General features: G+C 49.1%; 1 protein-coding gene and 1 non-coding gene across 15 annotated transcripts in view; both read right to left on the minus strand.

Moving 5' to 3' along the window:
* The window catches only part of NAV2 (neuron navigator 2), a 742917-nt gene that overhangs the window by 342357 nt on the left and 377830 nt on the right, over nt 1-22730 (minus strand). The window lies entirely within an intron of this gene.
* LOC121043997 (small nucleolar RNA SNORD45) lies at nt 1147-1218 on the minus strand. Its single transcript, XR_005797056.1, has one exon. It is a non-coding gene; the product is annotated as a small nucleolar RNA SNORD45 (small nucleolar RNA).

Below are 22730 nucleotides of genomic sequence, written 5' to 3' on the forward strand. Positions count from 1 at the left end.
CTCTGCTGCGTGAAGTATCTGATATTCATTCCCACAGCAATCTGTAAGGAAGAATCTCTCCATCTGTCTCTCCCACTTTACTGATGAGGAAAGTGAGGCTGAAACGGTTGAGCCATTTTTCCAAAGTTGCACGCAGAGCCGGGTAGTGGGGAGAGCCGGGAGATGAAGCCAGGGGTCCCTGCGCTTAACCCCACGACCACTAAAACAGAGCAGCACATCCCTGTCTACTCCGGCATGCAGCCTTCCTTTCTCGGCACCTGTGTTTGGGCATTTTTATGTGGGCAACACAATGGACAAGTTGGGTTCCCCCGGGTTTCCTGGAATTGATTCTACAGACCAGAGACGATAAAATGTTCTTGTTTTCTACATCTGAATTTAGCAACATGGGATAAACACATTTTTATTACAATACCTTTTTCTCATTCAGTACTTTTTAAATTATGAAGTAACACGTGCTTATTAATTGAAATTTTAAAATGTGGAAAAATAGGAAGGGAGGAAAGTCGTAATGTTCACAGCCCTTAAATGTAGCCATGATTGATTCTGGGACTTTCTTCAACATTTTTCTTTCAAAGTTTATTTATTTATTTTGAGATAGAGACAGAGTGTAAGTAGGGGTGGGGCAGAGAGAGAGAGGAGAAGACAGAGGATCTGAAGAGGGCTCCGTGCTGACACCAGAGAGCCTGATGCGGGGCACACAGTCACGAACCATGAGATCAAGACCTGAGCCAAAGCCAAACACTTGTCTGACTGAGCCATCCAGGTGCCCCTGATTCTGGGACTTTTAAAAGGCTGCACTTGACCCACCGTATAGTTAGCAACAGTTTCTGGGGTTCAGAGCTGTGAGCTAAGGGAAGAGAACCCAAAAGGAACCAATAAACTGTGCAGCAGAGGAGTTAGGTAATCATAAAAATGGCAGGCATTCATTAAGACAATATGAAGGTGTGTGCTAAGAGTTGTGCTAAGGGTTTTAACCGCATAATTTTCTTTCTCATGTCCCGTTTTACATTTGGAGAAACTGAGGCTCTTGTCACTCCCAAGCACTCCCAGAGCAGAAGCTCTTCAATCTCATGTCACTCTGTGCTTAGAAAACAAGCATGGCCCACCAGAAGGCTCTAACAAATACCGCTTTTTTTTTCCCCACCCAAGAGTTTAGTGTAATTTTAGAATTGACCCCAACTGTGAATTCAACTAACACATGCCACCACATCACCGACCTCAACAAACATTTCTTGAACAACTAAAGAAAAACTAAAATCTGATAAATCCACGACAAAATTAAGGAGAGGAAGCCAGAGTGAAGTGAGGCAACCCAGGATAGTCTCATGGATTCATTCATTCAACAAGTATCTATTGAGCCCCTACTAAGTGCCAAGCACTGGAGTGAGACACTGAGGACCAGCGCTGAACGTGACAGACTAAGATCCTGGCCTCATGGCGGATTTTGGTCAAGGGATCACCATGGTTGGCTAAATCTGGGGAAACGCTCGGAGTAGCTTCCCCTCAGACCCTAGAGGTCTGCCTTACTTCACTCTGATGCACATGGCCACCTTGTGCCGACCAACTTGCAAAGAACTATCTAATTACACAGTGCTTCTGTTTTATTCTTTGGACCAAACATTGTGTAACTTGTCCTTCCACATCATTTCTTCCTAGCTTATTTCTGCTCAGTTTCCAACCAGGCCCAGTAACTGGAATTTTTAACCTGAGGCTATGGCCCTCCAGGGGTCTCCATGGATGAGAGGATGTTGTTATATGGCTACATATTTTGCAGAGGGTCAGGGACATGAAGGGGAGCAAGGGTCCATTGCTTCTGTCAGAGTTGCAAAGGGTACATAACCTCAAAAAAGTAAAAATGCACGGCCATAATCTTTTTCCACTTCAGTGGTATTTCCCATAACCTGTGAGTGAATGTTGACTCTTCTCCTCTGTAACAGACTCTCATAGAGCCGAGACTGAGTGGCATTTGGGGTTTGCTTTCAGAAACTACGCGAGTATAGCATTGGTATTTTTCCAGGCACGGCATAAAACGGAACTTAATTCATTCACTTCCACATTGACACAAGGGGGAATGTTCCAATTCCTCGGCCGCCGAGAAAGGCAATGTCCCCCACCAGGCTTCACACAACGCTCTTCCACTTGATTATTATTTGAGTCTCACCCCTGGCCCTGGCTCCACACTGTGGGTCTATACCGTTTCCCTGAGTACACACAGTCTTAGGCTTTTTGGGGCCAAAGAAAATAACCCTGTTCTGATAGTCGAAGGCAAGAACAGACTTCCTGAGCAGGTTGTTCATTTGCCGGAATTCCTGCTCACTATGCTTATTCTTGAACTCCAGATGTCAATCACCATCTCTATAGGGTAGAGAAAAGGAACAGAAAATACAGACAGTCTCCTGTCATTTCATTCTGTTGAAAGCAAGTAGCACATTCAAGGGGAACACTTAGGAGTCAAGGTCTTTGCGAGCACTCGTTCCTTCCCTGCCTCAGCAAACACAGATCGAGTGTCTGTGCACCAGACGCTTTCTAAGTGCTGAGGACACAGTAATGGACAAGACAGGCATGGTTCCCACCCCTCTGGAGCTTATGGACTAAGGCAGGAAAGAGCCATTGCAAGCAAATATACGTGTGTTGAGAGTTAGGACGACAATTATGAAGCACTACGGGGAACATGGAAGCAAAGACCCAGTGTAATATCACCATGGTGAAGAGCAAGGAAGACATCCCTGCTGAAGCAACAGATATGCTGAAGCCTGAGTAGAAGTTGCTAAGGCCAGGGTGCATGGAAGGAGAAGAGATTAGGAGCCACTGAGTCTTGTGCAAAGGCCCTGAGGCCAAAACTAGTACAGCGTATTAGAGGAACTGGAAGAAAGCCTGCGTAGCCAGAACAGAACGTGGAGCCACAAATGGCTGGAAACAGGCTAGAGAAGAAATAAGGGCTCTGTATAGACAAAGCCTTGCATGTCATTGTGGGGCCCCGGGTCCGAATCCTGACCCAGCAATGGGGACTCATGGAAAAGTACTGTGAAGCGTATGGGGCATGATTAGCCCTGAAAGGGTCTTTTTACTGTTTTATTTATTTATTTTTAAAGATTTTACTTTCAAGTAATCTCTATACGCAATGCGGGGCCTGAACCCACAACCCCGAGATCAAGAGTCGCATGCTCCCCGACTGACCCAGCCTGATGCCCCTAGATCTGAGGTTTTAAAAGATCATTCTGACCACAGTGTGGACAGTAGACCAGTGTGGAGAGTGACCACAGTGTGGAGGTCTTGCATGGCAAGACCATGCATGAGAAACCAGTTTCAGAGGCCTTTCCAGTAGACCTGGGGAGAGATGCTGGGTGGTTTGAATCAGGGTGAAAGTGCTGGGCATGATGAGAAGTGGACTTCCTAAGAGAAAACGGGGAGCGTGAGCCCACAGACTTGATGGTGGGTTAGCTGTGGGGGTGAGGAGGAGGGAAGGATTAGTCCTCTAACCAATCATTCCTGCTCGTCTCCAAAGGAGTTCTAGACCCTCCTTCCCACCCTGCCTCCAGGAGATGGCTATCCAAGTGGACACTGCGGTGGGGTGATTTAGCACGTCACGTATCAATCTGAAAAGGAGCCCACTGACTCTCGAGGCTCCAGTGACACTGGCCATCGTTATACACATTGCAGGAGCCACAGCTGTCCCCACTCGGAGCCTCTGTGTTGGTGATTCCACTACCTGGATCAGGCAGGCTCCCCTGGTCTTCCCACGGCTGGTGGTTCAGCTCTAACACGGTCTAACATCACCCCCAGTTGCTCGTGAACATGTCACCCTGCTTTCCCGTCTTCACAGCACTCGCCACTCTCTGAAGTAAACATATTAATGCACTTGCCTACCTGTGGTTTGTCTGTATCTCCCCACGAGAAGGTAAATCCCATGACGACAGAAACCTCGCTATTCTTGTTTTATCATGCCTAGCACAGTGCCTGGTGCACAGCAGGTCCTCAATAAAAAGAAGATGAATGAGTAAATGACTCCCCAGAGTCCCAAGGGCCCCCCGAGTGCCTTCTCCCTGGGCAACAGAGACGTCCTTGGCTCTGGGCCTGGGCACAGACTGAGCGGCCCCTGTGCTCAGATTCCCCACGAGCCCTTTCAGACTCACTCTGAACCTCCGTCCGAACACAGGGCTCAGGTGAGTAACGGTTTTCCAAGAAACAGGATTCTCATGGGAGTTTCCTTGTATTCCCCAAAGCAGAAGAACTGCCAGGGCTGGTATTTTTCCAAACTCCACACTTTGGGGCACAAAGCAAACTCTATAGGACCCTGGGAGAGAATTCCTTATTCACACACACGGCTAGAAGAGCTCACAAGCAAATATCACTTATGCTGCTGATTCATTACTATTTCTTTTTCTGGTTTTCCCTACAGATCTCAGGGCCAAAGTCAACTGCATTTGTAGTTCATAGCTGGTTCTTTTTAACCCAGGGTATTAGACAGGATTCAGTCCTCCCAGCTAAAGGATTCAGTTCTTCCAGCTAAATTCCTTCTTGGAAAGGGCTCTTGATTCTTCTCTCTTGTTCTTCTAATTTTGTTTTCGACAAGACGTTTCCTAACATGAAGATGGGGACTGCATTCAGCAGAGGGGAAAGAAACAGGACGTGGTGAGGCCCAGGCAGGCCCCTGCAGAGTCAATGCTGAGGGTCGAGTCAATGCCGAGTCACCATGAATGGTCAGTTCTCAGGGCCTGTGAGTCACTGGCTGTGCGCATGGGGCTTCTGGTCCCTTCCACATGCCTGCAGTCTCCTCCCCAAGCCAGAAGGGAAATGACTAATCACAGACATTACTGTCCAGTGATGATTTCACCTGAAATCATAACATGGTACCTGTAGGAGAAGATGAGCTGTCATCCTACAAATCTTCTGTGTTGTCCTGGGGTTGAGTTGAGTTGGGACAAAAGATGGGATCCCACAACCGCTGGGTGAGGCTAGGTACCTCTCTTCCACCTGCCTGTCACAGCAACAGTGCCTAGGCTCACACACTGGCAGATGAGCTGGGGCGGCTTGTGGAATAGAGACCAAACTCTGTTCTAAAACTAATTCAGATGCTGGGATACACTAGGGGATATTTTTCTCTTAGATATTGCCTTTCAGGAAATAGAGGCAAATGGAAAGATAAACTTTTGGGGGGGAATGGATAAAAATTCACTCTGAGGGATGTTTTGGTGGCCTCAGCTCAAGGTCACGGCAATGTCATCTGTAGGTGGGCTTGCCCTTCCTGAGCATTTTCATATGCTCTCCATCACTGCTGATCTGCACCCCCCAAATGGTAATAGCAGTAATCTTTTATTGAATACTCACTGCGCGATGAGCCCTTGATATAGGTTATGTTATCTTATTCAGTTCCCATAAAAACCCCTTTAGGTGACTGTCTATTATTGTCTCTATTTTACGGATCAGGAAGCTGAAAAATCAGACATTAAGGGACTTGCCCAAGAACCGCCAGCCCATGAGTCCTGCATGGGGGACCAGCCCCTCACTGGATACCAGAAGCTCCACTCTCATCTGCTGCTAGCCTCTGTTCAGTGGAAGGATCAATTCATTCCATTTACTAAGCCAGGAAAAGTGTATTTGGTCAGCTTTTTCTCTTTCCCCAGAAAGCCTTTCACCAACTATGTTTTGTAACGCTGGGTTAAGTACCACCCGAGCCTTAGTCTCTTGTCATCAGTGAGAGTGCTGAGCAAGACTGTCTCGAGTGTCTTCCCGGTCCAAAGTTCAGGATCTCATTCTGACCTATCACACAAAGCATCTCCTTCCTCTCAAGGGGGGAAAAAATCTTATTAGGCTCTTTAGAACATACACCTGCAATTCTCCATAGACAGTGAGGTTCCTGCAGAATCCCCAGAGGAGGTTATTAAATAAGATCAACACTCTCCTGGGCAGGAGAGTGTGCGAAGGTGGGCAGAAGAAAGCTGTTCTGCCAGGGCGCCTGAGTGGCCCAGTCGGTCAAGTGTCCTATTGCGGCTCAGGTCATGATATCATGGTTTGTGGGTTCAAGCCCCATGTGGGGCTCTGTGCTGACAGCACAGAGCCTGCTTGGGATTCTCTCTCTCTCTCTGTCCCTCCCCCACGCTCTCTCTCTCAAACTTAAAAAAAAAAGAAAGAAAGAAACTGCTCTGCCCCGCTGGGAAGGTCTCACTCCCAGTTCGGTAGCCAGCTGTTTAGTCACAGCCACGCCAATTCCTGGATGCATGGGACTATGATGACCAGCCTGTGTAGCTGTGGAGGGAACCCCTAAGCCCTCAGACCTGCTGTCCGTTTGCCCTGCAGCAAAATGGAAGAGGGTTCCACAGGCTGCAAGCCACGGCCCACCCACCAAGGATGCTGCCCACCTGCCCGGGCCTGGGCCTTTCCTCAGCTATCATCCCATCATCCCTCACTGGACACATGGCCGACAATGCCAAGAAACTGGCGTCAGTGAGAGAAGGTCCCTGGCCCTCACTGCCTCCTTTGATAGTCACCTCACTTTCTGCCATGGCCACTGCCTCCTGCTCCCGTGGCCCTATCCATGCTTCCTCTCACTCCCTGGCCTCCCCTCCTCCAGCTGCTCCAGCCCCCTCTCTATTCCTCACAGACCCCCACTGTTCCTCCACCTGAGAAAGCTCCTCCTGACACATCTCACTACCTTTCCGGTCTCAGCTCCAACGTCCCCCCCTCAGAGAGGCCTTCCCTGGCCTCCCTTCCCTCTGTCGCTTCACTCGGTTTTATTTTCATCACCCTCACCATGGTTTGAAATGATTTTCTCCATGCATTTCACTGCCTGTCTCCCTGGCACTAAAATATAAAGTCTATGAAGGCAAGAAACCCCTCGTCTTGTTCACGGTTGTGTCCCCACCGCCTTGGATGGAGTAGTAGGTGCCCAATAAATGGAGGGAACTAACGTGTACAGATTCCTCACTCATAAGGTGGAGATAATTTTGTCTCACAAGGCTTCTGTGAGGGGGAGAGATGACATATTTTCAGGGTTTGTCAAGACGAGGTCCCACTAACTAGAAGCTTTAAATTCATTCTTTGGGCATGGGAGAGAGGCGGTATAGACTGGCGGTGAGGCCTGCAGGCTCCAGAGTCTGAACTGGACCCTCACAGCTAATTAGCTTTTGGGCCTTCAGCAAATTATTTAACTTCTCTCGGCCACAGTTTCCTCGTCGGTAAAAGAGAGATAATAATAGTACTAACTCCCAGGGCGATTGTACGCATTACATTAAACGACCCATGAGAAGTACTCAGAGGAACCTGTAGCACGTATCACACCCTCGATAAATGTAAGCTATTACTGCGTAGCAGATACAAGAACGCATACCCTCTGTCCCACTCTCCCATTGCACACGATACAGCCTGCAAAGCACATGTATGTAAATCCTCTCATTCATGCCTCTAAAACCCTCCGAGGGCCAGGAATTACCTACCCGCTCTATTTTACAGCTGAAAAGCCTGAGGCTCAGGACAGCTTGCCCGAGATCATACAGCTAGCCGGAGCAGAGGGCAGAAAGCCTCCGATTCAGGACCCCAAAACTCTCTTCCTAGCCCCACGCCGTGCTTGCTTCCTCGCCTGACCTACAGCCCTGGAATCTGAACACGTGGTCAGGCCCAGGCTGGGGAAAGCCTGCCATGCGCTTTGCGTATTCCTGCTCAAAATAAATAGAAGCCCTGGGCCTCTGCACACTCACTGAGGCCAACCGTGTCTCTCCCGAGCCGGCTCCCATGCAGGCGGGTTGAGGGTTTGGCAAAGCCACAAAGGCAGATGGGGACTGTGGCTTCTGCCACTAGAGCAGGGCCAAAGTTCTAGTGCTCTCCCAGCTTCAAGGCACATCAACATAGCCCAGCGTTTCTGGGGGTGGGTCAGAGCGGGGCACTGACAAGGTCACCCCAGGCTTTTTCAACTGCTTCCAGCTGGCACGGTGTGTCCGCTGAGCGTCAGGGTCTTTCCCGCGGATCAGGCAAGCCTAGCGGCCCCTCCTGCTCTCACTCCCTGCCCTGCCTCAGCCCCTGGCCCTCGTCTGCCCTTTCCAAGGTGCCCCGACTAGCCTTTGGCAGCTCTCCCTGCATCAGGGACAACTCAGGAAAGGGACTCTGTGCCTGAATCAGTCCAAGGAATCCAAGGGGCTGGGTGCAAATGACGTGAGGGGGAAAACAAACCGCACTTACCCAAAAGAAGCTGGCGCCCTGTTCAGTCTTTTCAACTCCCAGCGGGAGCAGATTTGTTGTGACTAATGCATCAGGCTTTAAATAGTTTCAAGCAGCATAGTGATTAGCCCAAGGCACGACGGAGGCAGGCGCAAAACGTCTCCAAAAGTGCAAAGTTTCCAAGAGAAAGGAAAGGCTGCCACTCTCAGAAAGCATTCACCTGCTGGCGGAAGCCCACCCAGTTCAAGTCCTTAATAAAGCAACAAGGCACAAGGAGCTGTGGCGATAAGGAAATCACATGGAACCAGGCGAGGGATTTTCGGTCGGATCCTGCCATCCTCCTCCTCACAAACCCTTCATGATTGTTTCTTGCCCACCATCTGCATTTCTCAGCATCACCTTCCAGGACCTTTATGAACCGGTCTTATACTGGGTTGAATGGTGTCTCATCAAAGCGTCATATCCACCTGGAACCTCAGAATGTGGCCTTATTTGAAAATATGGTCTTTGCAGGTGTAATTAGTTGACATGAGTTCGCAATGGACTAGGGTGGGCTCTAAATCCAGTGACCGGTGTCCTCATAACAAGGCCACGTGAAGACACAGCGACACAGAGAGAAGAGAATGCCATGCGAAAACAAGGACAGAGATCAGAACTCTGCGTCTACATGCCAAGAATCGCTGGCAACCACCAGCAGCCGGGAGAGGCAGAAAGCAGATTCTCCTTCAGAAGGAAGGAAACTGGAGGAACCCTCTAGAAGGAACCAACCTCAGTAATGCCTTGATTTTGGACTCCGAGCCCCAAAATGATGAGCGAACACATCTATTGTTTGAAGACACCCTGGCGTGGTATTTTTTTTTTTTTTTTTATGGCAACCCTGGAACCTAGCACAGGTCCCAATCTACCTGTCTAACCCTGCTCCCATCCAAGTCACCTTCCTCACATTCCCTGTAGAAGAGGCGGCTGTTATACATTTAAAAAGTGACAGTGTTCAGGTCTCACCTTTGCCTTGTTGGCTACTGTGTGACTTTGGGCAAAGCAATTAATTTCTCTTTTTTTTTCAGTTGTCTTATGTATACCATGAAGATAACAGAAGGGTAGTTGTAGGAGGTTGAAGGAGAAAATGTGCATGTAACAAGAAGGAGACTATATCAGCCACAGCATTTCTCTGGGGCTTGAAGGCATTATATTTGCTTGGAAAATTGAGCCAAATAAACCTCCTTGCAGGACGGTGGCTTCCAAGTGCTAAGATCAAGAAACTGAGGGGCTCTGTTGACTAACAGGATGCATCGGTAGTATATAAGTTGGGTGGTAAGAGTTGGCTGATGCAGTGTGAGAAAGGTGAAGTTCATAAGCAAGAATCGAGGAGATAAAAAGGGCCAGTAAGACAGAGACTGGGGGAAGGAGGGAGCAACACCCCTCCACACCATGGTGTGAGTAGGGAGTTCGGGGGGAACAGAAATATCTAATGGATATTTTCAGTTCTTTGTGGTGAAGTCTAAAATGTAAGCCCATTCCCGCATCTCTTCTACAACATATGCAGTGAACTCTATACTGGGTACCAATGTCTTTATGATCATGGATTCCTTAGGCTTGAGTTTGGAGAGGTACTGAGTTTAGAGGCTGGGTTGTCATAGGAGTAAAGTGAGGAGAGCCCACACCGATCCGTGAGCAGGAGAACCAAGGACTTGGGGGACATCTGGTTTACCCACACACGCAAGCGGGCAGCATATGGAGGGCACTTTGTGAACATTATACACGAATGCTTGCTTCAGCCTCGGTCCTCACCTTCCTGACCATAACTTACTCCTGCCTGCGCTTAGACTGACGTTTCCCCTTCCTATACCACTTCTTTAGCTATTTGAATCCTACCCATCCTTCAAGAATCAGCTGCCTCCTGCCTGAAGCCTTCCCACACCTTCCCAGCTGGAAAGGGACATCCTCTATCTCTTAGCTGTGGGCAGGGCGTATTCCCATACAACAGGTACTGTATTCTATCTGGAGTTAGAGTTAAGCAATAAAAAACAAGACAAAAAGTCACCCAGAGGCAGATTAAGGGAAGATGACCTCAGAACAAAGAGAAAGACCCAGGAGGGAGAGTGGGGAGGGGAGAAAGTGGGAGGAGCGGACACTGAAAAGCTCAAATGGCCAACTTCATTCACAGTCACTGTCTGGGGCTGGTGGCAGGTCCAGCAGGGAAAAGGTGGTATCTTCAGCAGGCCTTTTTGTAAAGCTGAAACTCAAGCATTTCCCCTGACTGTCATTGCGAGGCACCGTGAAAACAGCTGCTGTGCTGGTAACTGGTTTCTTGGAAGCCCTCTACAGCCATGTGGACACAAATTACCAAAACTTCCCTCCGCCAAGCTTTCTCCCCACTCTTGCTCAGAGCAAATAAATACATCCACCATGGTCTGAAATGGCCCCTCAAAGGTGGGGCAGGTGAAATGCTCTGACCTACCCACAAAGAGCTCTGAGAAGGAGCTCTCCATGGGCCTGGAATGAGGAAAGAAGTCCATTTACCTGTTCAGCGGGGGAGAAAGGAGACAATGAGACCTGCTCCCCACCTACCCCTGCCCTCGGCACCTGTCCCGGGGCCCGGCTACTGAGCTGCTAGGAGCTGGGTATACAGGAACAAAAAAATACATGTTTGCTCTTCTCAGGAAGGTCCTGATTCAGGAGGAGACAAACAAGCGGGCAACGGCAATGCAGTGTGAGTAGTAGTAGAAAGAGAGATTAGCCCATGGGTTAGGACAACCCAGGAATTACTGCCTGGGCTAAGCTGTGCCTTAAAGAGTGAAGAGGGATTATGTCTACAACTCACCACCACCACAAATCCACACGCTGGCTGTTAGAGTCATCATCTTTTTAAATATTCAAATGTAAGGAAATGTATGACTTGGGGCAGCAGGAAGACCCTATGATAATCAGGTGAAGAAGCTTGGAAAGGGTTAGCCAAGTAGAGGGAGCAGAACATGCAAAGGTCCAGAGGCAAAGTCATGGTTGCCATATAGACACCACTGTTGTAAGGATACGTGGAGGATTCAGTGAAGCAGCTTCTATAACAACAGGAGAGGCTGGGTAGCATAAATATCAGACATTTATTTCCCACAGTTCTGGAGCCTGCGTGCCAGCACGGTGGGGTTCTTGGCGAGGGCTCTCCTCTTGGTTGATGGATGGCTGTTTTCTCACTGAATCCTCACATGGCGGAGAGAGCAAGCTCTGGTCCCTCCATCCCCTTATAAGGACACTAATGTTAACATGGGGCTCCCCCCTCATGACCTTATCTGAACCTAATCATCTCCAAAGGCCTCACTTCCTAATACGTTGGGGATTACGGCTTCAACGCATGAGTTGGGGGGGGAGGGGGGGGGAGGGCACACACATTCAGTCCATAGATTGAGTTTGCAATAATTGACATTAATGACTATGAGAATAATCACTATCTGTTCCAAGAAATACCAATGAGAAAGTCTATCCCAGTATTAACAATCTAGAGTCGGAAACAGCCTATCTGCCCAACAGTCGGGGATGGGTGAAATAAATTACCTGCGTACAACTAAATACTCTCTAGCTAGTAAAAGCGACAGTGTGTAGCTTGGAGGGATGTCCATGAGGGATGAAGTTTTTTAAACTGTAGGTCAGAAAAAAAACACAGATGTTAATCAGTTGGGAAAGAAGACTAGAAAAGCAAAACTGACCAAAATAGTCACAACACTTACCTCGGAGGTATCATTAAAAGTAACTTTTAGCTATCCTTTTACCCTGTCCATATATTCTAAATTTTCTACGGTAAACATGTAAGATTTTTGAAATAAGAAAGGAAGGGATGGGTGTGTGTGTGTGTGTGTGTGTGTGTGTGAGAGAGAGAGAGAGAGAGAGAGAGAGAGAGAGAGAGAGTTTATGTATTTACTGCCAGACGTGACCCAGGCAATATGAGAAAGAGCTTCACTGTGACCCTGCAGGTCAGAATGAGTGAAAAGGCGCTCAGCCCAGAGTCCCTGTAGCCACTCCCATTGTGGGCCGTTACCTGAGTCCTTTCACATTCTCTTCTCAAATGTCACGTTCAATCAGCCCCAACCATGCTCCTTAAATAGCCAGTGTCAATGGCATAGCCACATTTACCTTCTAAGGTGGGAATGCCATTAGTTCTTGGAGTCAAAAGTTCCTTTTAAAAATGTGTAATAATTATTTGTCAGCAAATCAGCAATGATAGATGTGACTGTTGGCCTACTGGGCAGGTCGGGGGGCCGGGGGGGAAGTGTGGGGGCGGGGGGAGAAGAAGTTGAAAGAAGCAGCTCCAGGGTAGACAGAAGGCAGCTGTAGTCTTTGAAGGGCCAGCGAAGCCAGAGAGCCAAGGAGAAGGCCCTTTGCCTTCACAAGTGAATATCTAGGCTGGCAGTCGACCACCTAAGGCACATCTAAGAAAGGCAGCAGGTAGGATTGAGTAACAGCTGAGACTGAGCACTTTATCCATCCGAGCCTGCCCTAGTCTACACTCTGAAGCTACAACGTGAGCCCGACACGGTTCTAACTTGCGTGGAGCTTACGTCCCCCCGGAGAGGAAGACTTTGAAGAGCAAAGGCACGTGTGCCACGAAGATAGGCAACAATAAGTGCTACGAACATAAATGCCAGGGTGTGAATAGAGACCGACGCGCTGCTATTTTGGATGGGTTGCTCGAGGAAGAGCACAGACAAGAGGGAGGTGAGGGAGCAAGCTCTGTGTTTCCCTGTGGAAAAGCATTTAAGGCCGTGGGCACAGCCACAAAGGCCCTGAGGTTGAGTGTATTTGGAAGACTTAAAATCGCAAGACCTCCTGTGACGTCTGGGAAACGCGCTGGGGGCACCTTCCCCCGCAACCGGGTGGGGGCTCTCGGCACGTGGGCATCTCACACCCTGCCACCATCCTACGTAATCAGACCCAAGGAAGCTGCTTTCTCTGTACCGCCACCACCATCCACAGGGGGAATGAGTCCCCGAAAACCTGGCTTTGGTGACTGGCAGCACAGGGTGATGGCTAAGAGCTCAGGCTTTGAAGTCAGACGCCCGTGGGTATACGTCCAAGCTCTCTCACATCCCTGCTGTGGGCCCCTGAGCAAGCTGCTAAGCTTATACGAAGCCAAGCAGTGTGCTGATAACTTGGATCTTCTGGGGAAGAGGGTGCAGGAGATGGAGGAAAGCCTCGATTTGCAGCATTCGCCAATTCTGTGGTGTAAATACAGTCACGGTGGCTGATTTCAGCGAGCGACGTGCACTCACGGACTACAGAACTAGGAAGAGACAGGTACAGTTGGCTCTCAAGAGCCAGCACCCGCCAGTGCACGTCACCTCAGTGATCACCTCAGTTTCCTCATCTTTAAAATGGATTTCACCTCATAGAGTAGTTGGTTGGAATGAGATGAGGTGTATATAAAAAGCACTTAGCACCATGCATCACACACAGTTAACACTCTCTAAGTGGGAGCTATAATTCTTCTTTTTTGATTTTTCAATGTTTATTTATTTTTGAGAGAGAGAGAGAGAGCATGAACGGGGGCGGGGGGCAGAGAGAGAGGGAGACACAGAATCCAAAGCAGGCTCCAGGCTCGGAGCTGTCAGCACAGAGCCTGATGTGGGGCTCGAACTCACAAACCGTGACATCATGACCTGAGCTGAAGTCGGACACTTAACCGCCTGGGCCACCCAGGTGCCCTGAGAGCTGTAATTCTTACTCAGTAAGGATGTTGAATTCTGGTCTGGCTCTTGTATGTAGAAATGAATCCTCAAAGGAAGGACAGCAGAGGGTGAACAGGAGGGGTGGGGCCTTATTCTGGCCCTGTCTCTGCTTCCTGTGTGACTTTGGGCAAGTTGCTTCTCCTCTCTGTGTTTCAGTTCCTCCATCTGAAGTGAGGGACAGAGCTAGTTATAAAGTTCCTTCCAGGGCACCTGGGTGGCTCAGTCGGTTGAGCGTCCGACTTCAGCTCGGGTCACAATCTCACGGCCCGTGATTTCGAGCCCCGCGTCGGGCTCTGGGCTGATGGCTCAGAGCCTGGAGCCTGCTTCCGGTTCTGTGTCTCCCTCTCTCTCTGTCCCTCCCCCGTTCATGCTCTGTCTCTCTCTGTCTCAAAAATAAACAAACATTAAAAAAAAAAAATTAAAAAAAAAAAAGTTCCTTCCAGATTGGACATTCTGCAACTACCTACTTCGGGGACTGTTCTAGAAGCACCACTGGAAAGAGTAGGTGCTTACGGGTTACCAGGGCATCATAAGGGTAGGATGGAGCTCCCTGGATTCTCACCAGTATTCAAAGCTACCTGAACAGAGGTGGCAAATGGGTATAGAGTCTAGGACGGCAAGCCTGAGTGAGTTCTTTCCTGACAAAGACCAAAGAACTGTTTAAAAGGTCAAGAGGAAAACACCTGAAAGAGAGAGAGAGAGAGAGAGAGATACCTGACAGTGGGGAGAGAAAAAAGAGATCTGAGTGAGTGGTTTGAGGATTAATATGTTCTCAGAAAAATGCCTTTAATAAGCATTTTATTTATTTTTCTAACATTTATTAATTTTGAGAGAGAGAGAGTGAAAGTGCACACGAGCGAACAGGGGAGACACAGAAAGCGAGGGAGAGAGAGAATCCCAAGCAGGCTCCACGCTGTCAGCACAGAGCCTGACGTGGGGCTTGAACTCACAAACTGTGAGATCATGCCCTGAGCCGAAATCAGGAGTCAGATGCTTAACCAACTGAGCCACCCAGGCGCCCCTAAAAAGCAATTTAGGAAGGAGGGCTATGTGTGCCAAACCTCGCACGTAAAGAGAGAAAAGAACTCGGGAAGGAGCTGCAAATAAGATGCTGGGTGAGAGGAGCACGGCAGAGGCACAGGGGAAAATGAAGGTGAGGACGATACGGCTCTAAGAGCACTGTCGCCAGGCACAGGCAGGGGAGCGAGAGGCTGGCTAGAGAAACAAAGTAACGCCAGCCTCGTGGACTTGTACACCAAATCTGTACAGCTCAGTTCCTTGTGCCTCCAATGTCCTCATTAGAATCCCTTTGAAGTACATCAGACTATAATTTTCAGGAGTCCAGAACAAAGCTCCCTGTAGCCTTTGGCTCATTCGGACCATCAGTAGGAACAAAGTATCTGACACAGCTCCCTCAAAGCCACAGACATGAGGCAGGCCTGCCCGCCGATGACAAACGGCCCTGAAAGATTCTGTGGACTTTGCACTTTTCTTTATAAAAGTCTCTGGACTAGCCCACAGTTCTTCTCTCGGGCGGGCCCGCCCCGACGAGTGAATATCGAGTTTGAATGCTGCGATCCCAGCAATTGCTTTCACTGGCTATTATGGCTTGGAACTCAATTTTTCCTCCCAACTAAGTAGTTTTCTCAAGCAGCCTGAGAACTCACAGCTCTTCTCGTCATGACGAGTAGGTAAACTTAACTGAATTTCCATCTTGGTAATCCCTGCTCGAACATTTTTGGGTCAGACATTGTTCCCATAAGGAGCTTAATTCCGATGCCTTGACATCCAGGGAAATGAAAGGCGGAAGTCGGAACGCGTATTTCATTCTGACTGGAGCTAAACTCTGACAGGTAAGCTTAATTACTGCCTGCCTGCAGCTCCTAATCAAGCGGCTTCTGACGGAAAGAATAAAGTCATAATAACATGTGATGACATTCTAGTCAAACTGGGAACCAAGTCGCAGCAGCCGGTGACTGTAGTGGCAAAGCCAGACGCTCCAAGAGGTGGGGACAACACTGTGACAGGGATGCCTCCACCCACTCTCCCATCTCGGTGTCTTCATTTTCATGAGGACGCAAAGAGTCCCGGCCCTGTGGAGTCAGGAGCCATAAATGCTGTGTTAACTCTGTCTATAAACGATTATCAACCATAGCCTTTAAGCTTATTAAAAAGAAGCCGAGAAAGGATTCAATCATTGTCACAGGCTCAGCGTGAAGTTGCTTCTAAAAATAAGAGTCCATCTGAAATTCTAAGAGCATCTTACAGGCGGATGGCTACACAATCTGTTGGTAAAATGTAAGTGAGTAAAAAAAGAGACCTCAGAATGGTCCAGAAATGACACTGAGAGTTTAGAGTCTCTGGGTTTCAACGCTGTCGTTTCCCTGCCTTGTAGTTTGGTCCGGTTCTGCCCCGTCTTGGCCCGTCAATATCTTCGATCTTGTTCACACACACCTTTGTCTTTCAGCATCACCATCTGCCTTGGAAGCCTGGCTGAGAGGCGCCTTCACTCTCTGCCAATCCTGCCTCTCCTGGGTCCGCACCTCTCTGCAGAAGTGGTACTCAGCCCTCCAGGGAGGATGAAAGTCATTGTCCACAAGCACTTCCCACAGACCCCCGAACTGCGTGTTTTACCCACATCATCAATTTAATACTCGCAGAAACGCTCCCTCACTTACTGGGTGTTTATTTGCCCGTACCCTGTGCCAGGCACCATGCCAGACAACAGGCAGACCTACGGGAGCTTGTAGTATAAGCGTCATTATACCCAGTTTACAGGAGAGGAAACTGAGGCTCAGAAAGGGCTAATTAGGGGGAAGTAGCAGAGGTGCGACTCGAAGCCAGCCTGAGTTGTTTCGCTCCAGCCGTCCAGGTATCTTTCTTTTTCCTGCCCCCAGACTCCTCAAAAATGGGGCCTGGGTCTCTTGTGTTTGGCTGTCTTTCTTACGGATGCTCACTAACCAGGGCTGGCTTAACTGAACTCTGCAACCCTTAGCTAGCCATCTGTAACATGCAGGTAAGTGGGTCTGCCTCACCGTCCCCTGCGGCTGATGTGAGACCCCAGGGCACACACGGGCATCTGGAGGGGCCTCTGAGCAAGTCAGGGGAAGCAAATGTACCTTGGACGCCCTGTGCTCCACAAGAAACACGATCTCCCTGGTACCACCATTCCACTGGTCAGCACTGCCTGGGCCAGAGAGCTCCCTCCTCCACAGCCGAGCCATCCCCACAAAGTCTCCAGAAGGTCCCGTTCCTTGCCTGACAGATCCCACAAGTGCTGCACGCAACGGCCCACGAGCCGAGGCTTCCTGGGCTACGCACAACCTTCCCAGTGCCCAGTCAGTGTGCCCTGGGGGGCTCCCAGGGCTCCACCTGAGCAGAGAGTTCTTGGTCTCCAGATAGGATCACTGGCTCCTTCCTGGAAGGGAAATAACTGCCCAGGGAAAGTATTATGTGAATCGTCTACACCAGCTCGGCTTGATTTGGTTTCAAGAAAACACACAGCCTGAAACCAGATCAACACCACTGCCTGGGGACACTCAGGGAGACACAAAGGGGGCCGGGGATGGGACAAAAGTTGACTCGCTTTTGTCACGAGACGGTTCAAGCATGGAGGTTCAGTTCTTACCCCAGGTTCTGTTCACCTCTGGCTATTTAGTGGGTTTGTTTTATTCAGCCCTTTCTGACTGCCATCCTGTCTGAGAATGGCACAGTCAGTGTGATAGAAGGTGATTAACTTGAGTCTTCTGTGCTGTGTGACCTTAGACTATGGACTCAACCTCTCTGAGCCTTAAGTTTCACATCTATAAACTGGGTATAGTTATTCCTACCCCAAAGCATTACTGGAAGGTAAAATAACACGAGTGATGTCAGTAAGTGTTGGATACAAGGTAGACAATAATGATAATAATCACAGTGGCTTTTTTTTTAAAGAGGGGATGCAGTGATGAGAGCCCAGCTTTACCAAGCTTATCCTGCGGCCCCTGCCAGTCAGGGGTACAGATTGTGGGGAGCATCGTGGAAGGTGGATATGACCGACACTGTGCATAGGGCAACAGAATGGGGATGGAAGCAGGATTCCTAGAAGAGAAATGGCGGGGGCATGTGGCAAAGGGGTTAGATGAACCAGAAGAATGCGGGAATCTGATGAAATATGACTAACAAGGAAATAAATCCATTTCTAATTTCTCCATCCACAACCACTTATTAAATCCACCTTCTTTTGATTAATCCTCCTTCCATGCCCGTCCACCATCCTCCTAGTTAACGACAGCAACCACGCTCCATAAATAAAAAGTGCAATCGAGAGGTAATTAATGCTGAGCCATCTAATTCTGAATTTCAAATCATGCTCTACTTACATTAAAATAAGATTGCAGGCATGTGTGACAATCAATTTTCCTCTAGTTTAAAAAAAAAAACATACACACGCAAACTGAAGTTTCGTTATTTAGGGAGAGATTTGGGAGGCATGGCTGCAATTGGCTTCCATATGTCACCCAAATATGTGGAGCTTCACTTGTGTGCCTATCAGGAGGTGGCACTGTCTTCTGTAAAGTTGCACACTTGAGGATGTTCAAAGGACAAAGATGTGTCATAGTCTCTGGGCTAAACGAGGCCAGGAGAGCTGGCCGTGCGGGAGGGTGTGAAGCGGGCCAAGGCTGGGGTTTCTGTTATTCTATCTCTTACCAACTCTATGTCTTGGACAAAACACTTCTCTATTCTCTGTCTCACTGTCTCCATTTCCTAATCTGTAAAATGGGCTGTATTTTAAGATAACCATGTTGGTAAGACCCTCCGGAAACTGCAATTTTCTGCTGCTGTTAATGGTTATTAACAGCCTTGACCTGGTCCAAAGGTTGCCCGGTGCTCTATGTGGTGGCCAGCTATATTCAGGTGGCCTGAATTTCATCCCCTTCCAGTGTCAAAGACAGGGTGAAGGAGGAAGGCAACAGGTAGCAAAGCAGGTGCATGGAGGGCTAACCTGGGGAATAAGTCTGGGGCTACAAGATCCATTAGGCACAGTGCTTAGGGCCCATGATATTTACAGAGCCCATGGAAATGTTTTTATTTTTTTTATAATCAGAAGAAAAAAATGAATATAATCCAGCTTGGATTATCCTTGTTTTATACCAATGCAGTCATTAAATAAACTTATATATATATGTATGTGTGTGTATATATATATATATATATATATTTTTTTTTTTTTTTTTTAAATGGAGGAAGGGGAAGGCAGAAGAGCCAAGGGCTCATGAAAGTCATAACGTGGCCCTGACCAAGGCCATCGCTAATGAATGCAGCAGGCTTTCCTTCCTACCATTCCCAGAGCCCAGATTTGTTCCTCTGGGACTGATGTCTGTTCCTAGACATCTGTGTCCTCTGGAGACAGTGCCAGGAATGCCAAGAGGCAATGCCAATTCCAGGTCAAGGAATGAGTGAAAATTCCTGACAGCATGGCAGGTTGGAAGGGGAGAGTCCTGAAGGGGGAAGCGGGGAGTGGTCCCTCGGTGCCTCTGGAATCATGCCTTCTAAACCGGTGTCCAACTTCACTACTGAACTGACTCGTTTTCCAGGTGGAGATACTTTCTTCCCTCACTGTTGGTGGGAGTATAACCTGGTACAAACTTTCCAGAGAGCCATTTGGCAGTATTTAGCAACATCTGAGAAGTCTGTACTTTGACCCAACAATTCTGCTTCCAGGAATCCATCTCACAGTTTTTCCTGTGCAACTGTGCAAAGATAAAGGTATAATGAACACGATGTTCATGACAGTAAAAACCCAGAACAGCCAAAATGTCCACCAGGAGGGCAATAACCAATAAACTGCATATAGCCAACAACCATATAAGAGACCGTAATACAGAAGTTAAAAAGAGGTCATGTGATCACTGTGTCAAAGATGGTGAAGAGTGAAAAAAGACCTCTGTAGGATGTGAATATGGAGAGATTCCAAATGGGGGAGGAAAGACGTATTCAAATATGCTTGTTTTTGTACAAAAATTTCTGGAATGATGAACAAGTAACTAATCACAGAGGCAACGGCTAGGAGAGAGTAGGGATGAGGTTGGCTGGGACGGCCAGGCCTTGCCAGGAAGAGGCTGGCAGAGATGCATTTTGTTTTTAATTTTTTAACATTTATTTATTTTTGAGAGAGACAGAGACAGAGCATGAGCGGAGGAGGGGCAGAGAGAGAAGGAGACACAGAATCTGAAACAGGCTCCAGGCTCTGAGCTGTCAGCACAGAGCCCGACACGGGGCTTGAACTCACAGACTGTGAGATCATGACCTGAGCTGAAGTCAGACGCTTAACCAACTCAGCCACTCAGGCGCCCCAGCAGAGACACGTTTCAAGGGGTCTCTGGCAAAGTGTGTTATTGGGATCCTCTCCTCTGCTCAGTGAAGCCTGGGACTCACCCCCTAGTTTAGGCCTTCATTCCAGGTCTCTTTCTGGAATGTCCTGCATTCTCAGATGGCATAAAGATAAGCAAGGAAAAAGTCTAAGCTGAAAACCAAGCTCCGACTTCCCTAACTGAGTGGTTAGTGGCAGCCTCAGTTGCTTCATCTGTAATAGGGAAGCAATGCCCTCACCCTTGAAGCACTGCTTTGAGGAAGAAATGAGACATATCTAAACATTCAGCACAATGTCTAGCACATAGTAGGTACTCAGTAAACACCAACTGCCTCTGAAGCCAGTGGAAGGGAGGGGATGCTATGAGCAAGGGAGCACATTGCAATGGGAAGAGGACCCTTAGGGGCTGAGGATGGGGACCTGACCTCAACCCTCCACTGCTACTGGGGCGAACACACACTCCAGGCTTCCCGGGCTGGATCAATCCAGACAGCTGCCCTAGCAGGACAGCGAGGAGCCTCTGGGATGCCTGTCTGACCCAGGGCCCTTTGCCCATCAGCAGGAAGGGATGAGCTAGTACTTCATGACCAGGCCCAGATACCACTGCATTCCCGGGGCTGGAGAAGCAGCCTGGGGCTGAGACCAGCCCTTCTCTACGGCCTCATCTTGGAATGCTGTGTCCCTCATTCAGACTCAGAATTTTGTCCTTGAGGGAAACCCAGGCACAAGCTCCATGCCCAGAGCCAAGAACTGCAAGCACTACTCATTCTCCACCTGAAGCTGCCTTTGGGTAAACAGGCTACAGGCAAGGCCCAGGAGGAGAAAGGGCCTGGGCACACGGCCAGGCCTGGGGACCTCGGTGTGCCTCTCACCCTAAAGATATGCTGGGCCAGCAAAGAGGGAGGACCCACATCCAGTCCTGTTCCTGCCTCCCTGCTGGGCCTAGGCGGTCCGTGGTCCCTCCCAACAGGGTCAGGGGAGAGGCTAGTTCAGGAGCAATCTATCTCGTAACCACTACCTATCTAGTAGATAGTTTGCAGCTACCTCGTAACCACCACCTCTCCCTCCTCTCCCACTTGTAAGCTTCTTGGAAGTTTATGAAGTCCTTCACAGGAGCCTCACAACGGCCTTGTGCGTAGATGTGGATTTTTATCACATTCTAGGTAAGAAACAGGCTCCTAAAAGTTCAGTCGTTTGTCTGAAATCCCAATTAGGGGAGTGGAAGACGAACCTAGGTCACATGACCCCTCTCACAGGGCTCCTTCTCCTAAACCTCACTGTTTGACCGTCTGGATCTCAGCTTCGTCCCCCCGTACTGTGAGCAGGTTGAATTAGGCTTTACTTCCCAGGATGTCGCGAGCTCAATCGCCGTAATGATACTGCAGAAGTCCCTATGCATGTGTTGCTGCAAAACACCACCAGGTGGCAATAGCAGCCACAGCTTCCCAGGGCAGCCGGCAGGGTGCAGGGGAACATGGGTTTGTCGGCCACCCACAAGGTTCAGTGCTCCAGAGCTACAGCTTCTACTCCACACATGGATGCATCTGGACAAGAGCAGAGGCGGCTTCTTGATTTCCTGCCCGTCTGGGCACCAAGGCCGAAGGATGGCTGCTCTCTCACTCTCGAGAGACACGCAGGGCTGACACCAGGCCAGGCCCCAGTGTCCCAACTATCTGCACAGGCACCCAGCAGAGCAAGGCTGCGTTAACTGTCAGCCGTCAGGCCCTGCCTGGTGCACCTCACATGGAGGATAGCACGCAGTTCCTGGACCCTCACTCACACCACACACACACTTGCCAATCCTAGACCTGTGTGATGGCCACTTGGGAAATGAATTCTGTGTTCAGAGCACCTGTCTGTCGGGCAATGCCTATGTGCCAACCCCGTGTTAAATGCCTTGCACTTACCTCCTTCACTTCTCACGAGAAATCTATGAGGCAGGTACTGCTAAGACCCATGTTTTACAGATGAGGAACAGAGGCTCAAAGACGGTAAGTAACCTGCCCAGAGTCATCTGAGGTAGGAAGGGGTAAGTCAGAATTTGACCCTATGTCCACATGACTCCTGAGCTCATACTCTTCCTGAGCTCTTGGTTGGGCTGGACTATAAGGTGCTCGGGTGGGGTAAGTGGAGGAAGACAAACTAAGGGGAGGGCGTGCCATCCAGGAAAAGGCCTTGATTCCAAGCTTTGAAAATGGTGCCACCAGCATCTAACCCTCTCCTGATCTCTTGCCACAGTCTGATATCCCTTGTACCAGCTCAGCAGGCTACTGTTGGAAAGAGCACGGGGCCAAGGTCAGGAAGCATGGGCTCTGGGCCAGACTGCCTGGGTTACTGGCTAGGTGACCCTGAACGTGACCCCGAGCTCTTTGCATCGGCTTCCTAATCTGCAAATGTGATCATGATAGGAAGAGCGTTCACCCTGCAGGCTTTTTGTAAAGTTCAAAGGAGATGAGATACATAACGTGCTCTTAACACTCCCTAGATATACAGTAAGTGCTCAATAAGCACTT

This window comes from Herpailurus yagouaroundi, unplaced genomic scaffold (assembly GCF_014898765.1).
Source record: "Herpailurus yagouaroundi ecotype Mexico unplaced genomic scaffold, PumYag 187, whole genome shotgun sequence".
Taxonomy (NCBI): domain Eukaryota; kingdom Metazoa; phylum Chordata; class Mammalia; order Carnivora; family Felidae; genus Herpailurus; species Herpailurus yagouaroundi.